We start from the raw sequence: 16909 nt of genomic DNA on the forward strand, positions 1-16909 counted from the left end.
TCAAGGCACTGGGAATCTGGGAGTGGGGCCTAGCCTAGTCTCCCACCTGCAGTCAGACCATGTGGCTTGTAAACAATGAGGCCTATAAACAAAGAATGGCAGGCCTGTCCCCGGGGACAGGATTACAGCAATACTGAAGGTATACAGAAGAGGAAGTGTTATCTCATATTGGGGCAATCAGAGAGGCCTTCCTAGAGGTGAAAACTCTTGATCTGGATCTCCAAAGATAACAGGAAGTTTCTAGGAGGATAAGAGCATTCTAGGCTGAGAGACCAGCGCACGTTAGGCACAGAAGCATTGTCTAGAGTGGTAAGCTTGGGGGACTGGAGTGTGTGGCATGGGTCATCGATAGTGATGAGAAAGGAGGTGAGAGACATTTCAAAGTGCTACCGAATGATGTCAGGCCTTGAAAGCTGTGTTGAGGTGTTTGGATTTTATCATGCCAGTTATGGACAGCCACTAGGCACTTTAGGCAGTAGGCAGGGGAGGATCATGGATGTGGGCTCACTCATTCATTCAACAAACATAAAAAAAAAACAATCTGCATGTCACTTTTAAGTTTGATATCATATCAAATTAAGGGAAGATTGCAAGACTGGTGAAAAAAAAATCCCTCTCTATCCAAATCCCTTAGCCACTTACAGGATGCTTCATTTACCTTTTTGTTTTTGTTCCGTCTCTCTCCAATAATCTAAAAATTATTTTTATTATTTGTGTATATTTTAGTTGTCTATAACGTATCTTATTGTTGTTTATTATATTCATTGTTTTATGGTGTATATGTATATATGAATATATATAAAATATTCCTATTTCTGATCAATTTAAGAGGAAGTTAGAGGCATGATGCCTGTTCACCCCAAAATACTTCCGTGTGTATTTCCTTAAAAAAAGAAGTCTCCTACCACAGTAGGCTTTATCTTTCTTGCTCTTCTCAGGATGCACTCCACAAACTGCATTTTGTCGTCACGTATCCATGGTCTCCTTAAATCCACAGCAATTCCTCTGCTCTGTCTTTCCTGACCTTTATGTTTTTGAATAGTACAGGTCAGTTATTATGCTGACTATCCCTCCATTTGGACTTATCTGATGGCAGTGCATGGTTAGAATATGCATTTTGAGCAGGAACACTAGTAAAGTGCGGCTATCATATTCGCAAGCCCAGGATGTGAGGACGGTCCCCGTGCTGGTGATGGAAGCCTTCATCACTTGCTTACGGCGATGTTTGCCAGTTTCTCCAGTGTGAGATTACTGTTTTCCCCTTTGTAATTAATAAGTAATTTGTGGAGAGATACTTTCAGAGATTATGCAAATATCCTGTTCCTCGTCAAACTTTTACCCACTAATTTTGTCATCACTGACACTTTTGAATGCATAGTTTCTTCTCTGTTTATTAGTTGGCACTCTACCGTTGGCAAGATCTTTCCTTTCTCCTTTTCTCTCTCTTCCTCTCCCTCCCTTCTTTCATCACTATGAACTCAACGGATTTTTTAATTTATTCAGTGGGTTCTAACCAATTCATGTATTTTATTTTGATATTCAAATCGCCCCAGATTTGATCAGTGGGAGGCTCTGCAAACCGACTCCCGTTTCTTTGTGCCTTGTCTCCATGATTCTCTGTGCACTTGCTTACTCACTGCTGTCGCAAGAAGTTCTAGGCTTATTTTATTTTTTCTTGCTCTGGACCTGGAATCAGCCATTTCTCCAAGAAGCCCTGGATCCTCTTGGTGGAGAATGGTATTTAGAAACCAAGTTCTGGGGTACCTTGCTTTTGGTGTATCATTGGTTCTCTGCCCTCTGAGCAAATGGAGCTAGGACATGTACATATATGTGCATATTTATTTTTATAATAAAAAGCACAACAGGTTATTTATTATATGTTTTCAGAAAGAAAAAAAAACAAGTGGATAAAATAGAGAGTAATAGGGCGAGGGTACTTTAGATTGGGTGATCAGAGAGGGCCTCTTTGAGGAGGTGATATTTAATGAGAGCCTGGATATTGTTTAAATTATCCAGGAAATAATTACAAGGACTTTAATTATGACAGGATGGAAAGGAGGTAGAATCAGGTGACTGGTCAAATGTAGAAAGTGAGGGAGACGGGCTCCTGGGTGGCTCAGGTCATGATCTCGCAGTCTGTGAGTTCGAGTCCCATGTCAGGCTCTGTGCTGACAGCTCAGAGCCTGGAGCCCGCAGCCTGCTTCGGACTCTGTGTCTCCCTCTCTCTCTGCCCCTCCCCGGTTTGTGCTCTGTTTCTCTCTCTCTGTCTCTGTCTCTCTCTTTCTCTCTCTCTGTGTCTCAAAAATAAATAAACATCAAAAAAAAATTTTTTTAGAAAAGGAGGGAAACAAAAAAGTCACTCCCAAACTCCCATGTCCAAAAGGGACCCCCAAACTCCACATGTCCAACACGGAATTTCTGGGTTCTTCCCCTGCACTGTCCTATTCCTGTGTGGTCCTTCAGGTCTGTCAGATCTCCTCGAACAGCTGCTTCATCTACGCAGCCACACACGTCAGAGAGTGCCAGCGGTCATCCTCAGCACCTCTGTCCCAGAGCCCGTGTCCAATCTATCACCAAGTCTGGTTGCTGTTCTCTTATAAATATCTCTCAAATTCATCACTTTCGTTCATCTCCGCTAGGATCGTCTGGTTCAAGGCACCATTTTCATCTTTCTGGAGGACCACAGGGCCCTGCTAACTGGTCTGGCTGTATCTGTGCTCTATCCAATTTGTTCTCCACACAGCAGCCAAAGTGCCTGTCAAAACACAACTCGTTCTTGTCATTTCCCTCCCTAAAAATACTTCAGTTGCTCCCTATTGATCTGCAGTAAATCCTCCCAGGTCTTGTTTGTCCAACCCTACTACCATCTCCTACATCCTTCTACCCAGCAACCCCCCACCCCCTTCTGTCACGCTGGCCTTGTCTGGGTACCTTGGGCTTGTCAGGCTCCCTCCTGCCATTGGTCTTTGCACTTGCTCGTTCCCCTGCTTAGAACTCTCTTCCTTCACCTCTTCACATACTGAATCCCTACTTACCTCTCAGTTCTCGGCTCAGTTATCACTTCCATGACCTCCATGACTAGGTCAAATCCCATTTTATAAGGCTTTAAAACACCACTTACCTCCTTCAAAGGTTTATCATAGTTGCAACTTTACATTTATTTACAATTATTACATGATAATGCCTCTTTTTCTGATTTGATGATGAGCTCTGTGAGGGCTGGTGCCATGTCTGGTTTTGCTCATTGCTTTATCCTAGCAGTTAGCATGTTACTGACACATGCCACAAATATTTGTTGGATGGATGAATGAATGAATGAATGAATGAATGAAGTTTTATCAGCTGAACAACCAGATAGATGATGGTGGCATTCAGTAGAATAAAAATTCTAAGGAAGAAGTAGATGTAGGAAAGAATATAATAATTCATTTTAGGACATATGGCCATTTGAGATGCGTGCCTATCAGCCTTCCCTCCCCCACCCCGCCCGCCAAGATCTTACCATTTTCTGGGCAAACAAAGTAGACCTAGTCAGCAACATTTGGGGGACTGGTGATAGATGACATCTAATTCCTCGATTATTCTGAGGAGCTCCCTGCAGAAGGGATCTAGGTCAGAAGGCATCCCTGAGCTGTGGTTTCTCCATCTCTGGTTTGTAGAGGATACAGGAGATCTGAGGGGCCTCGAGGTGGTTCTGACTTGGCTCTATGGCTATAAAACTTATACGAAGGATCTTTACAAACTTATGAAGGATCCTTGGAGGTTGAGAGTTATTTGCATAATACATTACATGGGTCAGGAGCTAACACTCTCCTCCCCACCCCTAAGACTGCCCTAGGCTTAGGTCTACAAGAGAATTCAGACAGGTGTCTTACTAAGCCCTGCAAGCCATCCTTGCAACAAGACCATTAACACTAGGACGGACAGCCTATTCAGTCACTGTGGCTCACTCACGCTTGCATTTCTCACTCATTCAATGATCTATTTTGCCTTCATTCAGTCTTATGCCCCCCAACCCCCCTCTAACACCTACTTGTCCAGACACAAACAAGAATTTATATTGGATTTATGGCAGGACTCAAGGCTGGTGAATCACCTGCATCCCCCTCTTCATCCATCTCTCACATGGTCCTCACAGCCCAGAAGCTCAGGTGAAGAGAGACCATCAGGGTGGGGAGATGTCACTGCACTGTTTGAGGGCCTATGTGATTATAGGGTGTCATCACGAAGAAAGGGAGACCAGAAGCTGCCACAGTGATTGCTTCTCTTATCTCACTTTCTGCTCTTCCAGTGTCCTGTCCCCTCTTTCTGTGTGATGAGAGTTTAGGAATTAGGCTCCTTGATCAGATAGATCGAAGGTGGTAGCTGGGCTCTGCAAAGGTGCTTGGGACTTAGGTCCAAAGAGAAAGAGAAACACAACTTATTGTGAGCTATACCAAGGAAAAGAGGATGCTTTCGTTTTCTTCTTCATTTTCTCCTAGAATTGCACTTTTAACTGGGTAGAATTTGCAGAGAGGCTGGGTGGGAGTAGGGAGAACAGGATTTTAAAATGTGGCATTAGGAACCAGGCAGTAGACTCATCCTGCCCTCTGCCCCCCCCCCCCCCCGCCCCCAAGAAGATGCTCCTTCAGTTCTCTTAGGTTCATCATTTACAAAAAAAAAAAAAACAAACCCAAGAATATGTGCTGTCCATCTGTTGTGATATGGGACAGGGCTGGAACTGAGCAGACAGGATAATGGCAACCGCATCAGATAAGAGAATCTTAGAAAAATGACCAAAGGTGCCAAAGATCTCAGTTACAAACTTATTCACTCAACCCCTCACTCATCCAGTCAACAATTACCCACCTAGTACCCATTGTGTGCCATGCATTGTTCTAGGCACTGGGAGTACAGCAGTGAGCAAAGCACATGCCCTTGTAGAATCTGCTTTCTGGTGTGTGAAGACTGGACAGTGAATAGGTTGACATACAGTATGCAAATGATGCTGAGCGCTATGGAGAAATACAAGAAGGGCAAGGAAGTCCCAAAGGTGGGGGAGGGTTTATACATCTATATAGGGTCAAGACATTCTGATAAGTAGATATTTAACCGGAGGTCAGGAGGAAGTGAGAGGGCAAGCTATATGAATATTTGGGGCAAGAGCAGTCAAATGGAGGAATAAAGGCAAAAGCCCTGACATATGCTTGAGGAAGAGCATGAAGGTCAAGATGCCTGGAGTGAAATGAAAATCAGAGGAGTTGAGGTCAGTGCAATAATTTGAGCCAGACCACAAGGCCCTTGTGGGTTATTTGAAGAACTTTGGCTTTGAATCTGGGTGATATGGGTAGACATTTGAAGGTTTTGAGCAGAGAAGTGACACGCTCTGGCTGCTGTGATCACAGATTGTTGGAAGTAGGCAGGAAGGTATGTTAGGGGCCTTTGTAGTAATGCAGGTGAGAGATGGTGGTGGCCGGGACCAAGGTCCACTTATTTATTTCTCCATCCGTTTTACTTTTTATCGTACCAATGTAACATGGCCTATGTCTGAGGCTTTTCACCACTGTTCATCCATTCCTTTGTCCCTCTGTGATCTGTCCAGCTATCTTCACTACACGTGAAGTCTTTAGAAGTTTTTACTTGTCTTTAAAGTCTTTAACTGCCAGACATAGAGCATTATGCTAGATGCTGGTTGATGCGGGCATATTCTTCTGGGACTTGGGCCCTAACCCGGGAGGCTAGATGCATCCATGGGAGTTCACCTGTCAGTTAGGAAACCAAGTTGGCCCTGGCAAGCCCAGAATGAATAGTGTCAACACTTCAGTATTCTGGGTGCCCTGTGATCTGGGGGGGGGGGGGGTCCTAGTTTACTTCCAGGTGGAGGCCAAATTTATGCTGAATCTTGATGTGTAGGGGCATCAAATCTTTTTTTTTTTATTTTTTTATTACTGTTTATTATTTATCTTTGAGAGAGAGAAAGACCAAGTGTGAGCAGGGGAGGGGCAGAGAGAGAAAGAGACACAGAATTTGAAGCAGGTTCCAGGTTTGAGCCATCAGCACAGAGTCTGATGCCAGGCTCAAACTCACGAACCGCGAGATCATGACCTGAGCTGAAGTTGGATGCTTAACTGACTGAGCCACCCAGGCGCCCTGATAGCAAATCAGTTCTGAAGAATAGATCTGGAACATGCCTTAAAGCTTGAACATAAAGGATGTACCGGGCAGTATAGTGTGGTAATGCCAAAACAGGTAGGATGGGCTGGAGACGGGGTCTGGGGAGTCATGAGTGCCAGGGTAAGGAGTTCAGACTTGAGTTAAGAGATACTGGGGATTAAAAAAAAAAAAAAAAGAGAGATACTGGGGAGACATGACTGGCTTTCAAGAAGGTATTATGGGAGCTATGTGTTAAGAGATTGGAACTAACATCAGAGTGACAGAGGTAGGCTGGGGCTGGGACCCAGCAAGAAAACAATTGCCTTGTACAAATCTTCTTAGGCTTATGACCCACAGGGTCCCTGAGGTTGGGGAGACTGTTGGTGTGGCCCCCAGATGTGCAGTGGGCTGGGATGCAATGATGCGGGCGCTCTAATGGACAACACTAACAGCAGGTAATGTGAGCAGATGTTACTGGGACAAACTCCAGATGTCTCCTGCAACTGGAAGCCACCTTTGAGCAAAGAACACAGCAGCCTGAGTTCTGGGCAGAGCAATCTGGAGAAGAGTTTGGATCTGGCATCTGGTCATGAATGACTCTTGTAGAAGCTTCTGGGGAGGGGATCATTGGATTATAGGAACATTAGGTTCTGAGTAGAAGTTCATCTAATCCACCCCTCTACTCTTACAGATGGATACTTGGAAGCCCAGAAAGGGCATAACATGTTCAAAACCATGTAGAACACATGCGGCAAGAGAAAGTTCAAGCATCTTATTTGAACTCCTGTTGGAAGAATTACTAGATTGAATTACACATTTATATATCTCTTTCAGTGGAAGAGGAAGTTCTAAGAAAAAGAAAATTGTTTTATTCATTTACTTCTCTATCATTCTCTATCATTTAGCTGGGGCCTGATACAGAGCAGATGCTTTGCCCAACCCCATGACCACACTGTCTCCCCTCTTGACCCAGGCCAAAGAAGGTGTTAGACTGGTCTCAGAGTGGGCCACACGTGGGCTTAGGAAGAACTGCCTGCAGATGGGGGTAGAGCCTGGCTCTGGATCCCTCATATACTCATCTGGCCTGGACCATGGCCATTTCTACCTCACTCATGCTCAGAGCTCTTGGCAAAGGCTTCCTGGGGGCCATAGGTGTGAGTGAGTAAAGGGAGCAGCTGCCATGAAAATGACTGCTGAAAGGGTGAGGACACAGGTGTGGGATGGGCCGAGGTGGCCTGTGCCTAACTAAGGCCACTGTAGGAGACAACGTCCCTGTCCAGCTGGAGATAGAAAGCATCTCATAGGGGGTCTTGAGCAGCACCCACGTAGACACCTGGAATGCATATTTGGGGCTTAAGTCCAGTGCTTGGTGTGGCCTGAGGGTAGGCCCCCCAGGGACCTCACTGGATCCACTTAATTGCTCCTCTGTTGTCCCAACAAGCTGAAGACCACTTCTTTATGAGCACATCCTGTTCTCTTCCCCACAGCATGAAGAAGTCTGTGCCTTAATGGCAGAATTACATATGAGATTGTCCTTTAATGTGCCTTCATCCCCACATTCAGGATCCTGGTGGGGAGGGCTGAACTGGAGACAGTTTTCTGAAGAGTCACAGAGATTTGGGCCACAATTCCTGGCAGCCCGGGCCCTGTGGTCTGTGTCAGTACTGGACTGGTAATTGGTTCTTAAACTCTTGGTCAACACGTTCTGTTTGTCTTGTGCTGTGAAGTTGGCAGAGGGATTTCCACACAGAGAAGAGTAATGAGTTATAAGTGTGAGCAAACTGAACTTGTAGACACAGGAAAACAAGTGCCCCCAAATTCAGCATCCCATAGTGAGTGCCCTGGGGAAGGCAGTGGTTTTCTTCAGGTGTCAGGTCATTATACTGTCTCTCCAAGGTAGCATCATGGACCAGAATGGACCAGCATAGCTTCATGGACCAGTATCATGAGAGGGAGGGAAGAACGAACTCGGGTTCTAGTCTGGATTCAGCCATAAATTTACTTTGTGATTTGGATAAGTTATTTACCACGCCAGGGCCTTAGTTTCCCTTCGCATAAGCAGCAGGATTGGAAAAGACAATTCCCAAGGTCCTTCTATTATACTCCAGGTTTTCTAAAAATTTTTTTTTAATGTTTATTTATTTTTGAAAGAGAGACAGAGTGAGAGGCAGAGGGGCAGAGAGAGAAGGAGTCACAGAATCCGAAGCAGGCTCCAGGCTCTGAGCTGTCAGCACAGAGCCCGACGTGGGGCTTGAACTCACGGAGTGTAAGATCATGACCTGAGCTGAAGTCAGACACTTAACCGACTAAGCCACCCAGGCACCCTTATACTCCAGGTTTTCTTGCTTACATTATGTTAACAGAAATTTTAGTTAGGCCTCAACTTTGAGATTTCTATCTTGGCCCAGGGCTCATTTTTCCCTTTGCCTAAAATTTCACTGTTATACATTCATTCCTTTGGGTCTTTTAAGAGATTCTTATTTCCACAGACAGTATTGCCTAGAAAAATACCTCTTACTTTTATTATTTCATGTAAAGACCCAGAGCAGTGTCAACTCCATTATTTTATTTCAGTCTTTACAACAACTGTGTCAGATTATCAGAGACATATTATTATCTCCAGTTTGCCTATGAGAAAAGAGGTCCAGACAGGTTAGTAACCTGACAAAGTTCACAAATTTAGTTACTGGCAAAGCAGAGAGGTGGCTGTTGGTTTCTTGGCCGCTGGTCTGTTTTTTCTGTGCCACCTTTTGGATTTAGCAAGGGGTCCTAAGGACTGTATGGCACAGGGGCTGTGGTTTTTATCACATGGCAATGGTATCAGGATAAGAGCATCAACCCCCACATACCCATGCCATGTAAGGTTGAAGTGTTCTCAGCCGGGGCAGCCCTAGGCACTGTGCTGAGGGGCTGTGCTGGCCCCCCGCACCTGGACATTCATAGGTTGGCCAGGGCAGAAAGCAGGTCCTCTACAGCTTTCATACCGGATCCTGATCTGCTGTCTGTCCTAGACTGTGTTAGCAGGGTGGTGGGTATCTGGCCAAACTTGGGTGTCTGGCCAAACTTCCTACCCGCCCAGATTTATTGAGATATAATTGACATATCATATTGTGTAAGCTTAAGGTATACAATGTAAAGATTTGATAAATGTATTTATTGTGAAATTATTACCACCGTAAGGTGAGTTAATACATCCATCACCTGATGGATGACAGTTACGTTTTTTGTAACTGTGATGAGAATACTGAAGATCAACTCTTAGCAACTTGCAAATATACAATATAGTATTTTTAAAAAAATGTTTATTTATTTATTTTGAGAGAGAGCATGCGAGCAGGGGAGGGGCAGAGAGAGACGGGGAGAGAGGGAACCAAGCAGGCTCCACGCTGTCAGAGCAGAGCCCAATGCAGGGCTTGATCTCACGGTCAAGTGAGAGCCTGATCTGAGCCAAAATCAAGTTGGATGCTTAACTGACTGAGCCACCCAGGTGCCCCAACAATATAGTATTGTTAACTATAGTCACCCTCCATGTTGTATGCTAGACCCCTAGAACTTATCCATCTGGCATTTGTAACTTTTGACTAATATCTCTTCATTTCCCCCAACCCCTAGCCCCAGGGAACCACCATTCTACTCTCTGTTTCTATGAATTCAGCATTTTTAGATGCTACATATAAGTGAGGTCATACAGTATTTGTCTTTCTCTGCCTGACTTATTTCACTTAGCATAATGCTCTCAAGATTCATCCGTGTTATTACAAAAGGCAGGATTTCCTTTTTTATGGTTGAATAATATCCCATTGCATATGTATGTATGTATATGTACACACGTATATAAAGAAAATGTGTTATTTCCACGTCTCAGCTATTGTGAATAATGGTGTAAGGAATGTGGGGATACAGATAGCTCTTTGAGATACTGATTTCATTTCCTTCAGATATATACCAAGACGTAAGATTGCTGGATCATATGATATATATTTTTTTAAATGTTTGTTTATTCTTTTTTTCAAATACACAATTTTTATTTTTGTTTTGTTTTACTTTGAATTAATTTTTTAAATTAATTTTTAAAATTTACATTCAAGTTAGTTGTCATATAATGCAACAATGATTCCAAGAGTAGATTCCTTAATGCCCCTTACCCATTTAGCCCATCCCCCTTCCCACAACTCCTCCAGTAACTCTCAGTTTGTTCTTCATATTTTAGAGTCTCTTATGTTTTGTCCCCCTTCCTGTTTTTATATTATTTTTGCTTCCCTTCCCTTATGTTCATCTGTTTTGTATCTTAAAATCCTCATATGAGTGAAGTCATATGATATTTGTCTTTCTCTGACTAATTTCGCTTAGCATACTACCCTCTAGTTCCATCCATGTAGTTGCAAATGGCAAGATTTTATTCTTTTCGATGGACATTTGGGCTCTTTCCATACTTTGGCTATTATTGATAGTGCTGCTATAAACATTCAGATGCATGTGTCCCTTCGAAACAGCATACTTGTATCCCTTGGATAAATACCTAGGAGTGCAGTTGCTGGGTTGTAGGGTAATGTTTATTTACTCTTGAGAGAGAAAGAAGAGAGAGAGAGAGAGAGAGAGAGAGAGCGCGCGCATGAATGGGGGAGGGGCAGAGATAGAGGGAGCCACAGAATCTGAAGCAGGCTCCAGGCTCCGAGCTGTCAGCACAGAGCCCGATGCGGGGCTTGAACCATGAACTGTGAGATCATGACCTGAGCCAAAGTCAGACACTTAACTGACTGAACCACCCAGGTGCCCCAATAGTTCTATTTTTAATTTTTTTAGGAGCTTCCATACTATTTTCCATAGTGGTTGTACCAATTTACATTCCTACTGACAGTGCATGAGGGCTCCCTTTTCTCCATGTCCTCACCAACACTTACTTATTCTCTCTTGTCTTTTTGATGCTGGCCATTCTGACAGGTGTGAGGTCATGTCTCATTGTGGTTGTGATTTGCATTTCCCTGGTGATGAGTGATGATGAACACCTTTCACGTATATGTTGGTCCTTTGTGTGTCTTCTTTGAAAAAAAGTGTCTATTCAAGCCTTTTGCACATTTTACAATTGATTTTTAAATTAAAAAAAATTTTTTTTGCTCTTGAGTTGTATGAGCTCCTTAAATATTTTGAATATTAACCCCTTATCAGATATATAGTGTGCTAATTTTTTTTTAACCATTTTACAGGTTACCTTTACATTTTGTTGACTGTTTCTTTGCTGTGCAGAAGCTTTTTAGTTTGATGTAGTCCCACTTGTTTATTTTTACTTCTGTTGCTTGTGTTTTCTTTCGATCTTGTTAACTTTAATGCTCCACATTTATCTTGATCACAATGGTGGTAACCTCTTCGTCAACAACCTTGTGAATTGACGAGTTGGCTCTCGTTCTTCTGTCCATCAGGCAGATATACTCTCCTCAGCTGGTCTGACTTAGGTATGGAGCCTCCATTCTTCTTCTTTTTGTTAATATAATTTTTTTATCAAATTGGCTAACATACAGTGTGTACCGTGTGCTCTTGGTTTTGGGGTTAGATTCCCGTGGTTCATCGCTTACATACAACACCCAGTGCTCATCCCAACAAGTGCCCTCCTCAATGCCCATCACCCATTTTCCTTTCTCCCCCCACTACCCTCTCCCCAATCAACCCTCAGTTTGTTCTCTATATTTAAGAGTCTCTTATGGTTTGCATCTCTCCTGGAGCCTCTACTCTTCACATGACAAGACAGGAAAGCACAGATTGCTGGGTGATCAGCCTTCTCAAGTGGGATGTTGGCTTCTAGGCACATTTTCATAAAGTGCCAGAGAACACTTTCTCTGTGTGCACAGTACTTTTGCACCGAAGGGATGCAGTTAGGAGCCTCTGCTTCTTCCTCACCTTCTGCTCTTCAAATTCTGCCTTCCTCTTGGTATGAGTCTTTGACTTAAGGTGGTCACTAATGGTGGGCTTGCGAACATGATTCAGAACCACAATGTAAGAAGTGCAGCAGAGTTTTCCTCTGTCTTTGTGCAGCTCACTTCGAAACTCAAAGTCAGTGGCTGGATCCAGGAGAGTCCCATACAAAGCAATCTTAGAATGGTTTGGAGCAGGTGATGCTGTCACTACAAACCTTTCCATTGTGACTTCGAATAAGGTTCCAATCAGTTTCCAGTTTTTTTTCATCTTGATACTTAGTAGTGAAGGGTCTCCAGTGCAAAACCAGGGATGCTTGAAATCCTGACATTTTTGTTTGCTCAAACTTGGAGATGCCTTCAAATCAGTTTTTTTTTTTAGAAGTGGTGATGGGGAGTTAGTTTCTGGGGCTGCACCATATTTTCCGTGGGGTGCTGGGAAGTCATGCCTTTATGTAGGATTGGGGATGCCATTAGGGGAAGTGGACGAGACCTGGTGGGAAGAGAAAGCAGAAGGAAGAAGAAAAGGATCAAGGGAGTTAAGGAGAAGGAAGAGCCTTGCTGCGCCTCCCCCCACCCCTCCCCATCGCCCCTGCTATTGACCTCTAGGGGTTTTACAGTTTTGGGTCTGACAACTAAGTCTTTAATCTATTTTGAGTTAATTTTTGTGAGTGGTGTAAGAGAAGGGTCCAATTTCATTCTTTTGAATGTGACTAGTTATTGAAGAGATTCTCTTTTCCTTATTGAGTGTTCTTATCTCCCTATCAAATATTAGTTAACTATACATATGGGTGATTATTTCTAGGCTTTCAGTTTTTTTCCACTGGTCTATGTGTCTGTTTTTATACTTGTCCCATACAGTTTTGATTCGTATAGCTTTATAATATAGTTTGAAATCAGAAAGTGTGATGTCTCCAGCCTTGTTCTTAAGATTGCTTTGGTTATTTAGAGTCTTTTGTGGTGCCATTTGAATTTTAGGATAGTTTTCTCTTTTGTGAAAAAAAAAAACGCCATTAGAATTTTGATAAGAATTAGATTGTGTCTGTAGATGGCTTTGTGTAATATGGACACTTTAACAATATTAATTATTCTCAGCTGTGAATATGGTATGTCTTTCCATTTATTTGTGTCTTCTTCAATTTCTTTAATCAATGTCTTTTTTTTTTTTTGAGAGAGAGAGAGCGAGTAGGGGAGAGGGGCAGAGGGAGAGAGACAGAGAGTCTTAAGGAGACTCCATGAGCAGCATGGAACCTGATGTGGGGCTCGATCCCACAACCCTGGGATCATGACCTGAGCTGAAATCAAGAGTTGGGTACTCCACTGACTGAGACACCCAGGCGCCCTTTCATCAATGTCTTATAGTTGTCAGTGTATGTATTTTTCACCTCCCTGGTTAAATTTATTCCTAAGTATTTCATTCTTTTTGACGCTATTATAAATGAGATTTTTTTCTTTATTTCTTTTTTAGATAGTCTGTTATTAGTGTATAGACATGTAACTTTTTTGTATGTCGATTTTGAATCCTGAAACTATACTGAATTCATTTATTAGTTTTAACAGTTTTTTTTTTTTTTTTTGGTGGATTCTTTAGGGTTTTTAAAGAATATATAACATCATGTCATCTGCAAACAAAGCCAGTTTTACTTCTTCCTTTCTGATTTGGATTCCTTTTATTTCCTTTTCTTAAATAATTGCTTTGGCTAGGACTTTCAGTACTATGTTGAATGGGAGTGTTGAAAGTGGTCACCATTGTACTGTTTTTGACCTTAGAGGAAGAGATTTTAATCTTTCATCATTGACTATGATGTTAACTATGAGTTTGTTATATCTGTTTTTTATTATGTTGGGGTATGGTTTTTTGTACTCAATTCGTTGAACACTTTTTTTTTTTTTTTTTTTCACAAAAAGACACTGAATTTTGTCAAATGCCTTTTCTGTATCTGTTGAGGGGATCATATAATTTTTTATCCTTCATTTTATTAATGTGGTGTAAAATGTTTATTGATTTCTGTATGTTGAACCTTCCTTGCATCCCAGGGGTAAATCCCACTTGATCATTCTAACTGAATTCAACAACACATTAAAACATTCATATACCAGGTCATCTTAATTAACCTTTCCTTTCTCATTTTCAGAAGCTTTTTCATTGGCTTTTCCTGGAGATGGCTGTTCTTTTTGGTCTCCAGAAGGGGACTTTTAGAGCAACGCTTTTGCCTGGTTCTCTCTGGCTCAAACCAACTAGATTTTTGCTCTGGGACAAGCAGGAGCTTCAGGGAAAGGAGTGTGTGGGCAAGAAGGAGCTCACCCCTCATAGACCAGGCAGGAGCAATCACCCCTCAGCCCCCAGCACACATACCCTCATTCACTTTCTGCTTGTGATTTGGGATGTGCTGTGTGCTCTGACTCTGACTCCCTCTGTTTTCCCCTCCACTGTCATTAATCACATTTCTACAGTTGCTTTGGTCTATTTTGGGGCTTGCTAGTTGATTCTCTAAGTTTATCTGGGGTCAGTATCACATGGTGTATACTACTTGAAAATAAGTCTTGTTATCTGGCAGGAAAAGTCCCTTAATTTATTTTTCTTTTTCAGGAATAATCTTAGTTATACAGTTCAGATTTAACTCATGAAGTTCTAGGGAAAAAAATCCTGTGAGGATTTGGTTGGGATTACACTGTATCTATATATCAGCTTATGGTAAATTTACATTTCGTATCTATGTCTATCTATATGCAATAAATTTTCATTTATTTTGGGCTTATTTAATATCTTTTCATAATTTTTGTTTTTTTCATTAAGGAACTTGTACATTTTAAGATTCATTTTTATATACCTTAAATATTTTTGTTGCTCTTGTTAATGCTTTTTCTTCTAAATTTCACTTTATGTTTGTGCCAGTGTCTAGGACTCTACTTGACTTTTGTGTGTTCATTTCTGTCCAACTTTCTAAGCCATTTTATGAATTAAAATAGTTCATTAGTAGGTACTTTGGAGTTTTCTATATTGACAACGAGAGTGACTTACCAGCTCATGCTGCATTTTAGGAACAATTAGGGAAAGCCATGTCTCCCCAGACGTGACTGGTGGATCCAGTCGTGTGTAAGGTGTGTGACAGGAGGGCACAGCAGAGGCCTGATACAGCCCCCACTCACTCCCTTGGCTGTGTGCACTGGCTGATGTGGCAGCCCATCATATCAGCTGCAAATGATGACAGTTTGGGTTCTTTCCATTCTTACAAATTCTCTTTCTTTCTACACTAGCTAAGATCTGTAGTACAATAATGAATAGAAGTTAGTGGGAGCTGGGCAGTTTTATTTTGTTTTTGGTTTCATAGGGAATGCTTTCAACACGTCGTGATTAAGTATGGTATATATTTTTTCTGGGCAGATGCCCTTTAATCTATTTAGGGAGGGTCTATTTCTTTACTAAAAGATTTTATTATAAATGGCTGTAGAATTTTACAAAGTTGGTTTTATTCATCTACTGAGATGACCATAAGGTTTTCCTTTTTTACCCTATTAATGTAGTGAGTTTCCTTCATCTATTTTCTAATGTTAAAACAGCCATGAATTTTGGGGCTAAACCCAACTTGGCCGTAGTATATTATTATCCTTTTCATATACAGCTGGACTTCTTGCTAATATTTTATTTAGTATATTTTCATCTATGTTCTTACATGAAATTGGCCCATGAATTTCCTTTCTTGTGATTTGCTGAGTTTCAGTATCAAAATTATGTCAGCTTCCTAAAATGAATTGAAGTGTGCTTTCTTTTTTCTTGTTCTCTGGAAGAGTTTGAGTGAGTTTGTCTTTTTTTTTTTTTTTTTTTTGAAATGATAGAAACTCATCTGTGAACTTCTCTGTGCCTGGTGTTTTCATTATGGAAAGCTTTTAAAGTACTGATTAATTTATTTGGTAGTTATAGATCTATTTCTTCCTGAGTCAATTTTGGCTAATTGTATTTTTCTATAAATTTGTCTAGAACAAGTAACTTGTTTATTTAACTTGTTTATGATTTCAGTGATATTGCAGAATATTCTTGTCCATATAATATTATCCATAACATTCTTTTATCTCTGCTGCATCTGTAGTAATAAACTCCCTTTTATTGCTAATATTGATTATTTGTGTTTCTTTTATTTTTTTTTTCTGATCTCTCTCCCCCCGCTCCCCACTGATCTTTCCAAAGGTTTGTCTATTTTATTTGTATTTTCAAAAACTATAACTCTGTTGATCCTTTTATTTGTGTGTATATTTTGTTTTGTGTCTTTGTTGTGTTTTGCTTAATGTTTGTTCCTATATTAACTATTTTTCTTCTGCTAATTTCTTTGGAATGATTCTCCTCTTGTCTAAAATTTCTTATACTGTTAGAAGTTAAAAATCTAATTTTTATATTTTCTTGTTTTCTAATTTAATGCTTCAATTTTTGCTTTTAATTTTACTTACCTGTATACTACATTATTTTTATATATGCATTTTCATAATCATTTGGGTTGTTTTCTAATTTCTGTTATAGTTTCTTCTTTGACCTCTAATTTGTATGTTTAAAATATCTAAATATATGGGGGTATATGTATTGGGGTAGAGATTGTAGTCTATAGGATACCACTCATTTGAAATTTGTGGAGGCTTGCTTATGATCTAGCAGTCACTAGTCATTTAAAAAAAAAGAAAAAGAACGATTCATAAATCCTTGAAAAGAATGCGTATTCCTGATAACTTGAATGCAGTGTTGTTTATAAACACTAAATCTAATCTGTGTCATTCAAATATCCTATACTGTTACTAATAATTTTTCTGCTTCAGCTATCAATTAATGACAAAATTGTGTTGTAATCTCCACCTGTGATTCTGGATTTGTTCATTTTTCCTTG

General features: G+C 41.1%; 1 protein-coding gene and 1 pseudogene across 1 annotated transcript in view; one reads left to right on the forward strand and one right to left on the reverse strand.

Annotated features, from left to right (window-relative positions):
• Window positions 1-16909, forward strand: part of INSC (INSC spindle orientation adaptor protein) — a 161087-nt gene that overhangs the window by 38740 nt on the left and 105438 nt on the right. The gene's annotated exons all lie outside the window — the stretch shown is intronic.
• Window positions 11500-12264, reverse strand: LOC122199617 (annotated as a pseudogene).

Source organism: Panthera leo, chromosome D1, assembly GCF_018350215.1.
Source record: "Panthera leo isolate Ple1 chromosome D1, P.leo_Ple1_pat1.1, whole genome shotgun sequence".
NCBI classification, from domain to species: Eukaryota; Metazoa; Chordata; class Mammalia; order Carnivora; family Felidae; genus Panthera; species Panthera leo.